The following is a 14,613-nucleotide window of genomic DNA, read 5'->3' on the forward strand; positions in this document are numbered from 1 at the left end:
ATGGGGAGGACAGTCTCATAGTAATGGCTAGAACTAAATTAATGGATTGGTCTCAAACACATCAAACACCTTGTTTTCTATGTGTTTGATACCATTCCATTCACTCCATTCCATTCATTTTTATGAGCCGTCCTCCACTCACCAGCCTCCTCTGGCATATACCATGGCTCTCCACCTCCTTTCAAGAAGCCTAATAATTGTGAAAATATACTTAAGTATCAAAAGTTAAACTAAAAGTAGAAATCATTTAAAATTCCTTATATTTAGCAAAGCAGACCGCACCATTTTCTTGTTTTGAAAATGTACAGATAGCCAGGGGCACACTCATTTACAAATGATGCATTTGTGTTTAGTGAGTCTGACAGATCAGAGACAGTAGGGATGACCACGTGCTCTCTTGATATTTCCGTGAATTGGACCATTTCCGCATTGAGTACTTTTGGGTGTCAAGGGTGTCTCCAGCAATGTGTGTGTGTGTGTGTGTGTGTGTGTGTGTGTGTGTGTGTGTGTGTGTGTGTGTGTGTGTGTGTGTGTGTGTGTGTGTGTGTGTGTGTGTGTGTGTGTGTGTGTGTGTGTGTGTGTGTGTGTGTGTTTTGCTATAACGGCACATTTTATTATACTGTCTGAATATTTAACACTATCATAACAAGATCAGCAGTGAATTGTGTTCAATCGGAGTATAATTGCCTGTCCAATCAAGTATGCCTGTCCAATCAAGTATGAGAAAGCTCTCTATCCAAACTATCGTGTAGGCCTATAGTTGGAGCCTATAATTTGGTTCAAACCCGTTACTTTCTTTCTGTCTGTAGACTATATTACTGCAGGGGGGCGCACTGGGTAGGTAGCCAATCATATGCTCACTTGCGGATTAGTTTTGCAGACGAGGATGGATATTGAGGGAGAGACAGGCACAGCAATTCACTATCAGTCATTATTTTGGGACAAGCTGTAAAGTAGCCTATAGCAGCAATGGTCTACATCATAGTTGAATAATATCCGTGGTTTTGAATTCTGCCCTTGGCATTCCGTAGGCAGCCCGATGTGAGTGAACGAGATCGGAATTCAGGTCCAGGTTTGGAATTTACAATATTATATCTGTCGTCGTTGATAGAAGAGAAGAAGGGGTTTAAGGAAGCGCTCAAGATCGAAAGCGGTGCGATTGGTTAAGGTCAGGTAGGAATCGGGGAGCCGTTCGTTTAGGGAGCCGTTCGCTTAAAACCCCGTCCCCGTATGCCTTGCGTTTAGACGCAAATTCATTTTCGTCTATCCATGTTCAAATCGGGCAACTATCCCATGGCGGCGGATACTGCGCCCACCACCATGCATGGGAGTTGGTTCAACAACACGGGCTACATGGAAAACAATATGCCCGTGGCGGTGGAGAAACCGAAGAAAGCATTTTACCTGGTCAGAATGATGTCTCTCAACAACAATAAGAAAGGGCAACAAACCAAGCATCAGCAAACCAACCACCAGCATCACCAGAATAACAATATGCCCTTCATGATACACTGTCACATCGGAAAAGAGATCAAACACATTTGCAGCAACTGCAGTCGCGGGAACGAAACCCAGGACGGTGAGTAGTCTTGCTGCATATGGATGCATTATGCCCATATATACAGTCATTGATTGTGGCACAGTCTCGCTTCATCTCTGCTGGCCATCAAACAAACGCTGGTTTCATTGAGCACGCTCAATAGGTGGGACACATGCGTTCTTGTTTGTCCATTCCGCAAATATATATCCTAGAGGTGAAAATGTCTTGACGTATTTAATCCTGGTAACATCAATCACAGGCGCGCAACAATCCCAGTTGAGGCTTTACTGCGTTGCTCTGTGTAAATGAGGAGGCTATGCTCTGTAGGCTACCTCCTTTACCATATTATGTACACTGCCTTCGTTAGTAAATCAACGTGTATTGGTGGCGTTAACGGATTTGAAGCTGTTATCGCAGATGGACCTACAAACAACCATTTCGCTGCAACTGCAATAATGCCTTCAAATGTGTATGTATGTATGTATGTATGTATGTATGTATGTATGTATGTATGTATGTATGTATGTATGTATGTATGTATGTATGTATGTATGTATGTATGTATGTATGTATGTATGTATGTATGTATGTATGTATGTATGTATGTATGTATGTATGTATGTATGTATGTATGTGAGCCATGACTAGAATACACGAAGTGGGTAAAACTGCTTGTAAACGTTAATTAAAGTGAAGTGTTACTATGTACATTGGGCAGCAGTCTCTAAGGTGCAGGGCAGAGTACTGCCCTACCAGCTAGAACAGTGACTAAGGTTCAGGGCAGGGTACTGTGCTAGTTGTGACTCTAAGGGTCTGATGGCCTGAAGATGGAAGCTGTTTCTCAATCTCTTGGTCCCAGCTTTGATGCACCTGTACTGTCTCAGCCTTCTAGATGGTAGCAGGGTGAACAGGCCGTGGCTCGGGTGGCTGAGGTCCTTGATGATCTTCTTGGCCTTCCTGTGACACCGGGTACTGTAGATGACCTGGAGGGCAGGCAGTGTGGGCCTGGTGATGAGGATTAGCGTGGCGGAGGTGTTGTTGCCTACCTTCACCACCTGTGGTTTGCCCATCAAGAAGTCCAGAACCCAGTTGCGCAGGGGTTCAGACCTTGGGCACTGAGCTTAGAGGGCACTATGGTGTTGAAGGCTGAGCTGCAGTCGATGAACCGCATTCTTACATAGGTATTTTCCAGAGAGGTATTTTCCTTATCCCTTTCCTTAGGGATAGGGCAGTGCAATGGCGATTTGTGTCGTCCGTGGATCTGTTGGGGTGATATACAAATTGTGGTGGGTCTAGGGTGGTGGGTTAGGTGGAGGTAACGTGGTCCTTAACTAGCCTCTCAAAGCACTTCATTATGACAGAAGTGAATGCTACGGTACAATGATCATTTAGTTCAGTTACCGTCACTTTCTTGGGGACAGGAACAATGTTGTCCCCACTTGCTTTAAGATGTCCACCAGACCGGGATATGGTGAGATTGAATATGCCTGTAAATACTCTGAGGATGTGGCTTGAAATGCCGTCTAGGTCGGCAGCCTTGCGAGGGTTAAAGTGCTTAAACCACTTACTCACTTAACTCATTCTGTTGCTTTAGGTACACATTTCACAATGCAACACTTTGTAACAACATCCCATAGTGCAAAACTATGTGTAGTGGGTCAAACAAATGCATCATGAAAAACAGGCATCTACAATGTATTATTCTGGCAAAGAGTGGTATGAAACAATGTAGCAGCAGCTACAATAGAATAGCTACATGGCATTGTAGACTTAGAGAAATTATATTTGTGTTGTGTGTTTGACGGGTATTTTTGGAGCAGGTTCCTGGTGTGGTGCAGGCCCCCCCCCCCCCCCCCCCCAAAATGCCTGACTCCACTACCCAGAATCCTCTCCTTCTACTGAGTAGCACCTGGAGTGGTCATTCTCAGTCCCCTGCTGTGCTGTTCCACCCTAACCCCACCCTAACCCTGCATGAAGCCAATATGATTATGAGGATGTAATGAAACATGAGGGTCCAGTTTCCAGTACCCAGATTAATATTCTTTCAAGGACTAGGCTAAATCTGCCACTCTGGTTCTGGATAACTGGCCAGAGGAGTATATATGTGTTTATCAGGGAATACATGCTGGTAAAGAAACACTAGTGATGTAGTAGCCTACAGTTTAAAGCCCTTTTATCTTATTCTTAAAGTCTTTGTAGCTTGAGAGTTTTTGTTGAGTTGGAAGAAGAGTGTAACTTTGCTGCTAAGTACTTTTTATTAATTTGTCTGCTGCTCACGCAATATGATGAGTTCTGAAGGATGTCTCCAGGATGTTTGGCACGTTAACGGGCAGCTATGGGAGTATCTTTCACCAAACACAGATAAAAAATAAACTGTCACTTTCAATTTGCATCCCTGTCTATAAGACTAGGAAGTGTGTGGTTGGCTGCAGTTGTCTCAAATGCAGAGTTGACAATGGTTCGTGAATTCTGTTTTTCTTATTGGACTTCATTTGAAGTCATTTGAAACATCACCTGGATTCAATTAGCATTGAATCTGATCTATTTCTAGACATAGCTGTGGCAGTATTGTGGCTATGAGGTGTCAGACAGTGCATTTGAGTAATTTGTCTGTTACTGGTTTCACTGCATTCAGGTCTGCCTTGGTTCTGAATGAATCTTTCTAGAGAAGTGTTTCCTAAACTCAGTCCTGGTCACCCCGAGAGGGTGCACGTTTAGTTTTTTTGCCCTAGCGCTACACAGCTGACTTAAATATTCAGCTCATTAGTCTTTGATCATTTGAATCTGCTGTGTAGAAAAAAACAAATCGTGCATCCCTCAAGGTCTCCAGGACCTAGATTTGGAAACACTGTGCTATACCATATAACCTTAACCCCAGTGGAGCTCCTGCAGTGATGTCATTTGAATTATGAACGCTGTGGTGGTGTGACACTAGTGACTGACGCACTGTCTCCTGTCCCCGAGCTAGAGGTCATCTCATACATCTGAACTACAGCCCCATGTAGCAATCAGTTATCACTTTTAGAGCTGAACTGTAAGAAAGTAACCTAGTGATAGCTGAAGTGGCAGATTGCATGGCTCTCATCAGGGCAGTATATAATATAATTATCACTATGGTACTGTTATAGGCCAAAGACTGTAGGTTGGTTGTCTATGGGCTTAATTACTGCTTCTGTAGCCTGTGTGTGTAATCATTTGGTGGGTGCTTATTTCCTATTTCACACATCTACAAGTGTGTATTATACGCATGTGTGAATGAGATATGCAAAAAACATTTCCAAATTCCTCCTGAGAAATCCTCCGGAAGTGGGGTCAAGGCCAGGGTCAGCCATTTACCAACAGAGTTTTTTTGTATTGTAGCGTACCATACTGGTATTGGTATCCCCAATTCCCCCGCATCGTAATACTTTTTAGCAACTGTCGGGGTCTCAACTTACTGTTACTAGTTGATTACACAAGGTACAATTTTAAAATGTTGTATTTTGGGGGCGATCTAAACCTGTAGTAATCATGGTCGAATTACTGACCGGGAGGCCCTCCGTGATCATCAGATATCATATTAAAAACGGGTGATTTCTCTCCACTCCAATGCAAAATGAGTAGAAGTGCATGAAATTATACTGAACAAAACTATAAATGCAACAATTTCAAAGATTTGACTGAGTTAGTTCATATAAGGAAGTCTGTCAATTGAAATTAATTCATTGGGCCCTAATCTAGTGGTTAGAGCGTTGGGCCAGTTACCAAAAGGTTGCTGGATCAAATCCCTGAGCTGACAAGGTAAAAATCTGTTGTTTTGCTTGTGCAAGGCAGTTAACCCACTGTTCCCCGGGCACCGACAAAGTGGATGTCGATTATGGCAGCCCTCGGCACCTTTCTGATTCAGAGGGGTTGGGTTAAATGTGGAAGACACATTTCAGTTAAATGCATTCAGTTTACAACTAACTAGGTATCTCCCTTTCTAAGGATTTCACATTACTGGGCAGTGGCACAGCCATAGGTGGGCCTGGGAGGGCAAAAGCCCAGCCACTGGGGAGCTAGGCCCAGGCTTTATTACAGATTGAAAAACTCCTCAGTTTCATCAGCTGTCCGGGTGGCTGGTCTCCGATAAACCCGCAGGTGAAGAAGCCGGATGTGGAGATCCTGGGCTGGCGTGGTTACACGTGGTCTATGGTTATGAGGTCGGTTGGACATACTGTCAAATTATCTAAAACATTGGAGGTGGCTTATGGTAGAGAAATTAACATTCAATTTTCTTACAACAGCTCTGGTGGATATTCCTGCAGTCAGCATGCCAATTGTCTTCAGTGGAGGGAGTATGCATCTGTGGCATTGTGTTGTGACACAACTTCACATTTTAGAGGCCTTTATTGTCCCCAGCACAAGGTGCACCTGTGTAATGATCATGCTGTTTAATCTGCTTTTTGATATACCACACCTGTCAGGTGGATGGATTATCTTGACAAATGAGAAAAGCTCACTAACATGGATGTAAACAAATTTGTCCACAATTTGAGAGAAATAAACTTTTAGTGCATATGAAAAAATTATTGGCCCTTAAATTTTTATTTCAGCTCATGAAACATGGGACCAACACTTTACATGTTGCATTTATATTTTTGTTCAGTATAGTTATACAATTGCTAAATGTTCTCGCCGCCCCATGGCAGCGTGTCAAGTCGTTTGTCTGTGCCTAGTAGTTTTTAACCTACGAATAACCTATTCATTTATGGTGGCGCAAGTCTACACTTTCCATGTGGTGTAGTGCAAATGTAGTTTTGCTGTTGTAAAGATCGTGGGTCCCCCTCAACATTTTTTTTAATCACTATTTGCACTTCCCTACTTGTTGTTTACCAAAGTAACCCCCTCTCTGGCAGGCCTGGGTTCTATCCTCTGTTTTCCCTCTGTGGAGTGTCTCGTCCAAGCTGCTCCTTTTTGCTCTCCACCTGGTTGTCAGCGGCAGCTCAACAATCCCCAACCCGTTCTCTCAAATCGACCCCACCCCCAATCTACTCGCGCTCGCACACACTCCCATACAGATTACATGCTGACCACACCGCCCGCGTCACGTGTACTGAAAAATACATCTACACATACATCTTATTCAATCATCGCACCCATCAACGAGAGTCTATGTTCCATGCGCTAAAACAGGATTGATTCTGTTTGATGCACTGCAAGTCCCACCTCTCCACATCTCCTCATTGGTTTTTAGGAGCATATACCCACATGGGTGATTTGAAAGAGGAACTGAGGGCCACACTCCAGTCCAGTTGGTGGTGGTAATGCATCTTCAAGTTGGGTGCTAAATGCCATAACATCCAAAGAAGAGGCCTGAAGGACTTGGTTTACCCTTTTATCTCTGGATGTATTGTTGGAGTAGAGGCCCTTGTGTATTTCAGGTAAGATAACAACCCAATGTTTCTATCCCAGGACAAATTAGCAACAGCAAATTAGCTAGCAACAGCAAGCTAGCTAGCAACAGCAAGCTAGCTAGCTACATTTCCATACATGTTTAATGCTTTTTTAATGTTCCCAAATTAATATAGTTGGTCCAGAGTTTGTTTTGATATTTCAACCTGCGTGGATCCTAAGCGGATCTGTGGGTGGACAAAATCAACATGTGCACGTAAGTGGTGTGGTCCGCATACAGTCAGTCCCTCTCTGCCCTTTCCTTGGCCTCTCTTTCTTACATCTCTCAGAGAAAAATGACAATTTATGGTATTGCTTTGCGCATTGACTTTACTGAACTCTGGAGAAAATGAACATTGTCAGATGTACTCACCCATCAACAATGTGCTTTCCCCTCCATTGGACATTGTGTGTGCAGGAACTCACTCTTTTTCACTCGGTCCACTCATTCAAGTGCCTATGTGTTTGTGTCATGATGTGAACAGTACGAACTTGTTACTAAGTCTAATGGTTTTAAACGACTGTATTGTCTGGAAACTCACTTGTAGAATTCACTTGCAGTAAGTCTCTTACAGAGAAGCAGTGCAAGGTTATTAAAGAGGTGCCTAGTTATTCTTATTTTGTTGATATTAGGTGACTTGCAAGCTGACCCTGAAATGCAATGTCTCCAAACCCCCTCTGATTTTATATCTAGATCTGGTCTTGGTATTCTTCATTTAAAATGTACACAGCCTGTTGTCTAACATTGGGAGTTAGCATCAGTTGATTTAGCCTAAATCCTAATGTACTTTTATTTTCTGAAACCTGGCTCAGCAAGTCTGTTCTTGATAAGGCTATTTGTATAAATGGTTACAATGTGTATCGCACTGATTGAGTTTAGAAAGGTGGGTGTGGCTATATATGTAAAGACTAAATTCCTTGTAAGTGTGGCTATTTGAAACTATTTGTAAACAGTTGGAATTTCTTGCTTTGAATCTTGAGGTTTCAAATGATCTCTCCATAACTGAGATTGGCTGTTATAGACCCACCTCTGCTCTCTGTGATGCATTTTCTTCTCTGATGCACCTTAAGTCTAAACCTCTTTACAGTGAAATGATCTTGATTTGGTGCTTTCAACTGGTGCTTGTTAAAGCCGGTGTCTGATGTATTGTTTTTCTATGAATCTTACCCAGTTGATTAACTCACCCGCCCGCCCAAATCTCAAATGTCCAGAGAAATCGACCCTGATTTGATATTGACATATGTTTCACGTAAATATTCTGCGGTTGGTGTTTTCTGTAAGGATTTAAGTGACCATGTGTGCTGTTGCTGTTAAAAATACAAAGGTTCCTAAAACAAACCCATGCTTAATTCGTAAGAAGATTTTTAATGAGCGGGCTTTCTTCATGATTTTATTTTATTTTGACTGGAGCAAGAATTGTGCTTTTATTCCTGTTGTGGAAACTGCCAGGAAATTCTTTCATATTTCTTTTTATCATATAGTAATAGTTTTTCAAATAGTAATAGTTTTTCATATAGTAAACAAACACCCCATTCCACAGGTTCTGAGATAAAGGGCGCGATAATTAAAGGTTTTCTTCTGAGCTGTTTAATAGTATTCATAAATATAAATCTAGCCTGAGCTAAGGCAAGGAAATCATGTTCTGATGCTGATTGGCTTCTTTTTAGGTAGATATGAAACAAGTGTTAATCTCTTCTCAGGAAGGCCAAATCTGTTTTATCACTGATAGCCTGAATTTTTTTGGAAGGCTATTAAGTCTGTCTGGTCAAAGTAATGTTAATGAATTACCGTCATGTGTATTGTGACTCTCTTGCTGTATATGGCAACTGAAATGCTGAATTGTTTCAACTTTTTGTATCATCAGGTAGGCTGTTTGATTCAGTGTACTCTCTCTGTACAGCCCTGTGGATGCCATTCTCAGTGCAGAAGGTACATAAAGCCGTGAAATCCTTAGATCAGAGAGCCTGCGGGTCTTAATTCTTGACCCCTGATTTTTATTTGTATTTATTTTTTATCCAACGCTGGTCTGACCAATCGGATTCCATGCTTCAAGATTGCTTCGATCACGTGGACTGGGATATGTTCCGGGTAGCCTCAGACAATAACATTTGATGTATAGGCTGACTCTGTGAGCAAGTTTATAAGGAAGTGTATAGGAGATGGTGTACCCACTGACTATTAAAACCTTCCCTAACCAGAAACCGTGGACTGATGGCAGCATTCGCAAAACTGAAGGCACGTACCCCCGTATTTTAATCATGGCAAGGCAACTGGAAACGTGGCCGAAAACAAACAGTGTAGTTATTCCCAATCAAATAAGCAAAGCTTCAGTATAGCAACAAAGTGGAATTGCAATTCAACGGCTCAAACACAACGTATGTTGGCAGGGTCTACAGAAAATCATGGATTTACAAAAAGAAAACGAACCCCGTCACGTGCTTCCAGACAAATTAATAAACTTTTTTGCAAGCTTTGAGGACAATACAGTGCCACCGACGCAGCCCGCTACCAAAGCCTGTGGGCTCTCCTTCTCAATGGATGACACGAGTAAAACATTTAAACGTGTTAACCTTCGCAAGGGAGCCGGCCCAAAGGGCATCCCTAGCGCATCCTCAGAGCATGCGCAGACCAGCTGGCAAGGTGTTTTACGGACATATTCAAACATTCCCTATCCCAGTCTGCTGTCCCCACATGCTTCAAGATAGCTACCATTGTTCCTATTCAGTGTCGGCATTCAACACCATACTATCCTCCAAGCTCATCATTAAGTTTGAGACCCTGGGTCTCGACCCCGCCCTGTGCAACTGGGTCCTGGACTTCCTGACGGGCCGCCCCGAGGTGGTGACGGTAGGAAACGCCTCCACTCCGCTGATCCTCAACACTGGGACCCCACAAGGGTGCGTTTTCAGCCCCCTTCTGTACTCCTTGTTCACCCACGACTGTGTGGCCACTCCTCCAACTCAAATCATCAAGTTTGCAGACAACACTACAGTGGAAGGCTTGATTATCAACAACGATGAAACCGCCTAAAGCAGTGGTCACCAAACTACGGCCCGCGGGCCGGATACGGCCCGTCAGCACATTTGGCCCGGCCCTCTGAACAATACCAGAGACGCTATCTAATTTTTTTCCTATTTGGCCTCCAGAAAAAAAAATCCTAGGCCCGGCCCTGTCAAAGAGAGAACGGAATAATGGCGAAAAGGTTAGGTAAGAGAGAAATTTATTCAGAATGCAGGGTATTTAACCTGCAGTGGACAAACGATTATTTTTTTGTTCAATGCAAAGAAAAGGCTGTTTGTCTCATCTGTCAAGAGACGGTGGCGGTATTCAAAGAATACAATCTTCGCCGACACTGAATCCCGTCACAAAGACAAGTACGATAGCTTGCAAGGCCAAATACGAGCAGACAAACTCTCAAAGCTAAAAAGTGGACTACTATCTCAGCAGAATACATTTGTACGCCAAGCTCAGCTGAACCAGGCATCCGTTCGGGCCAGCTTTCGGGTTGCTAAACTGATAGCAAGAAGCGGTAAGCCTTTCACTGACGGAGAGTTTGTTAAGAAATGTATGGATGCTGTCGCGGAGGTGTGTCCCGAGAAGAAAGATGCATTTAATGCCGTAAGTCTGTCGGCGAGTACAATCACCAGACGCGTTGAAGAAATCGGGAGTAATGTATATGCCCAGCTGCAGCAGAAGACGAAAGAATTTGACTTTTTTTCATTAGCACTGGATGAGAGCACGGACGTGCAAGACACAGCGCAACTGCTCATTTTTATTCGTGGAGTTAGCGCAAACTTTGAGATATGCGAGGAGCTGGCAGCCCTCCAAAGTCTCAAAGGGACTACAACGGGAGAGGATATTTTTGACAAAGTGTGCCAAACCATGGAGAAGTTGGACCTGGACTGGTCAAAGCTAGCTAGCATCACGACTGACGGGGCTCCTAGCATGGTGGGCGAAACTCGCGGTCTAATAGGACGCATGAACCGGGAGTTGGAAAAAAGGGGTCTCACCGCCCCGCTACGAGTCCACTGCCTAATTCACCAGCAAGCACTGTGCTGCAAAGTGTTGACGTGGGATTCTGTAATGAAGGTTGTGGTGTCGTGCATAAACTTCATCAGAGCAAAGGGACTTAAACACAGGCAGTTCCAAGAATTCCTGTCTGAACTGGAGTCTACGCACGGAGATGTGCTGTACTACACACCGAGGTCCGATGGCTGAGCCGGGGCAGAGTTTTGAGGCGTTTTTACGAGCTGCTACACGAAATTAACGCATTTCTTCATTTAAAAGACAAAACGGTCCCAGAGCTGATCGACCCAGAATGGAAATGGCACCTCGCAATTTTAACAGACGTGACAGAAATACTTAACAGCCTTAACTTGCAGCTACAAGGCGAGGGGAAACTCATTTGCGACATGTATTCACACATAAAAGCATTTGAGGTGAAATTAGCGCTGCTTTTGGAACAAGTGAAAAAGCGCAACTTCGTCCATCTTCCTGCTACCCAAAACCTGTCGACAGAGAACCCAGCGGTCCCGTTCCCAGCTGAAAAGTGCGTGGAAGCACTGGAAATGCTGAAGGCGGAGTTCGGTGTGCGATTCAGTGAACTACATGTTCATGCAAAAGAAATCCGTCTTTTTCAGAACCCCTTTGTTGCCGACATTGATGAAGCCCAGCCTTCATATCAGTTTGAGTTGGTTGAGTTACAGAACTGTGATGTTCTGAAAGACGCATTCAAGCCCAACAGTCTCATTGACTTCTATGCCGCCCCCCCAAACGACACATATCCAAACATCAAAAAACACGCAATGAAAATGTCCACAGTTTTTGGCAGCACGTATATCTGCGAGAAAACCTTTTCTCGCATGAAACTGCTGAAAACCCCGATGAGATCAAGATTGACAGATGAACATTTGCATCAGTGCTTGAGACTGGCTGTAACTAGAATGGAACCTGATATTCAACTTCTCACCAGCCAGATGCAGGCCCACAGTTCACACTGATGAACATACATAGGTAAGCTCACTTTTCTGACTTGAATGAGTCATTCTGAGCATAAACAAATATAATCATAATAAAATCTACTGGGATAAAATCCATCTTTACAACCATACTGGTAGTGAAATGTATTGTGCTGTGTAGGTGCTGTATCACTTAGTTCAGTTTCTCAACCTGCTTCTTTTGTGGTTTTCACAGGGAAGTTGATGAGAGAGAGCTGCAAACAGCGGTGTCTACAAGCCTACTGGAACCCACAAAACGATTATAAGGAAGGAACACAAGAACTTTAAGAGACTGCTCATATGTGTCAGAGAGATTCTGCTCTGACAACTGAGCTGAACTTTTATCTGTTAAGATTGTGCATGGCACAACAGAAAGTTAATGTTCCATGGCTTCTTTTTCTATGAAGAACCCAGAGAGTTATTTAGTTATTATTTATTTCCTGTTTTATCTGTGAAGAACTCAGAGGGTTATTTAGTTATTATTTATTTCATTAATAGTGTTATTATTTGTTTCCTGACTTTTTTTCTGTAAAGAACCTGGAAAGGGTTATTTGGTTATGTGTGGCTTTCTGGAAAACAATAAATTTATTAAGCTCCCCTACGATCGTCACACTTTTTCTGTTACAAACTGACACCGGCCCCCCATCAGAGAAGGGAAAAGTTATGTGGCCCTCACAGGAAAAAGTTTGGGGACCCCTGGCCTAAAGGGAGGAGGTGAGGGCCCTCAGTGTGGTGTCAGGAAAATAACCTCACTCAATGTCAGCAAAACAAAAGCGATCGTTTACTTCAGGAAACAGCAAAGGGACAGCAGTGAAGATGGAAAGTTAATTTTCTTGGTGTACATATCACCAAGGAACTGATATGGTCCACGCACACAGTGTGGTGAAGAAAGCGCAACAACCTCGAGGCTGAAAAAAATGTGGCTTGTCACCAAAAACCAACACTAACTTTTACAAGTGCACAATTGAGAGCATCCTTTCGGGCTGTATCAACGCCTGGTACGGCAACTGCACTGCCCACAACCGCAGGGCTCTCCAGAGGGTGGTGCGGTCTGCGCAACGCATCACTGAGGGCAAACTACGTGCCCTCCAGAAGACTTACAACACCTGATGCCACATGAAGGCAAAAAAGATAATCAAGGACAATAACCACCCGAGCCACTGCCTGTTCACCCCGCTTCCATCCAGAAGGCAAGGTCAGTACAGGTGCATCAAAGCTGGGACAGAGATAGACGCAGTTATTCAAACTCAAGGTCATCAGATTGTTAAACAGCCACTACTAGCACAGAGGCAGCTGCCTACCTACAGACTTGATATCATTGGCCCCTTTAATAAATGGAACACTAGTCACTTTAGTAATACCACTTTAATAATGTTTACATATCTCGCATTACTCATCTCATATGCATTTACTGTATCCTATCTATTGCATCTTAGCCGCTCACTGCTCATCCATATATTTTATACTTATACATTATAGATTGTGTATTAGGTTTTGTTGTGGAATTGTTAATGTTAGATACTGCTGCCAAACGTGTATGTGACAAATACAATTTGATACAGTTGATCATGCTATACTGAGGCAGAGATTGTCGAGTGTAGGTCTTTCTGAGCATGGTTTACAATCTTATAGAACTCAATTTGATGGGCTCATGTCTGTTCAATTGTCTCTCTGTAATGGTGTGCCCCAAGGCTCTGTACTTGGTCACCTCTTCACTATTATAAATAATTTAGATGTGCAAAATGTGCAACTTCACTTATGCTGATACTGTTATTTTTTTTATTGTGCCTCGTCTCTCACAAAAGCTTTACAGAACTTAAACTGCTTTTTATACTGTTCAACATACCTTTGTATCAATTGAAGCTCAATGCTGACTAAGCTAATGGTGTTTTCTAAAGCAAGAAATGGACCTGAATCTCACCTTTTACTACCTCTCAGGGCAATGAGATTGTGGCTATAACCTCAGAAATATATATATATCTATATATCTTGGACTTGTAATTGACTGCCTTTAAAAAAAAAAATGTAATTGCATATTCAAAAAAAAAAAATAGAAACCGAGGTTGGGATTTTATTTTAGGAATAAGGCCTGTTTTTCTTTTGAAGCCAAAAGGAGGTTAGTATCGGCTACATTTATGCCTATACAAGACTGGTGATATTTTATGAATAGTTCCGCTCAGTGTGAGATAAATTAACACCCTTTTACCATGGAGCATTGAAATTTATTTTAAACTGCAAAACACTTACCAATGTACATTATATACCAGGGTTGGTTGGCCTTTAGTCACTCGTATACTTTTATTTACAAAGCCATTTGGGGTTTACTACAATCTTTTATTTGGACATTTTTATTCTTCAGAAATGTGGTTGGTACTTGCTTCCTTCGCAGGACTTTATCCTGATAACTGTTCCAAATGTCCGAACGGAATTTGGTAAAAGGGCTTTTATGTACTCTGTGCCATCTGCTTGGAATGCCTTACAAATAGTTATAACTGAAAGAACTTGTCCCCATTTGGTGTTTTTTTAAATCATTGAAGGATTTTGAGACTGATTCCTTGACTGATTCCTTGACTTCTCTTAACTGCATGATTTCTACTACGCCCCATGGGAAAATGTGTAGAATTGAACTATTTTAGGGAGCCCAAAAGGGCTAGGGCCGGCTC

General features: G+C 42.8%; 1 pseudogene across 1 annotated transcript in view; it reads left to right on the plus strand.

Annotated features, from left to right (window-relative positions):
- Positions 1-858: 858 nt before the first annotated feature.
- The window catches only part of LOC124009927, a 62,227-nt pseudogene continuing 48,472 nt past the window's right edge, over positions 859-14,613 (plus strand). Inside the window, exon 1 of the transcript XR_006834334.1 lies at positions 859-1,579. The product of XR_006834334.1 is annotated as a phosphatase and actin regulator 1-like (transcript). The remainder of the gene's footprint in view (positions 1,580-14,613) is intronic.

This window comes from Oncorhynchus gorbuscha, linkage group LG22 (genome assembly GCF_021184085.1).
Source record: "Oncorhynchus gorbuscha isolate QuinsamMale2020 ecotype Even-year linkage group LG22, OgorEven_v1.0, whole genome shotgun sequence".
Lineage (NCBI taxonomy): Eukaryota > Metazoa > Chordata > Actinopteri > Salmoniformes > Salmonidae > Oncorhynchus > Oncorhynchus gorbuscha.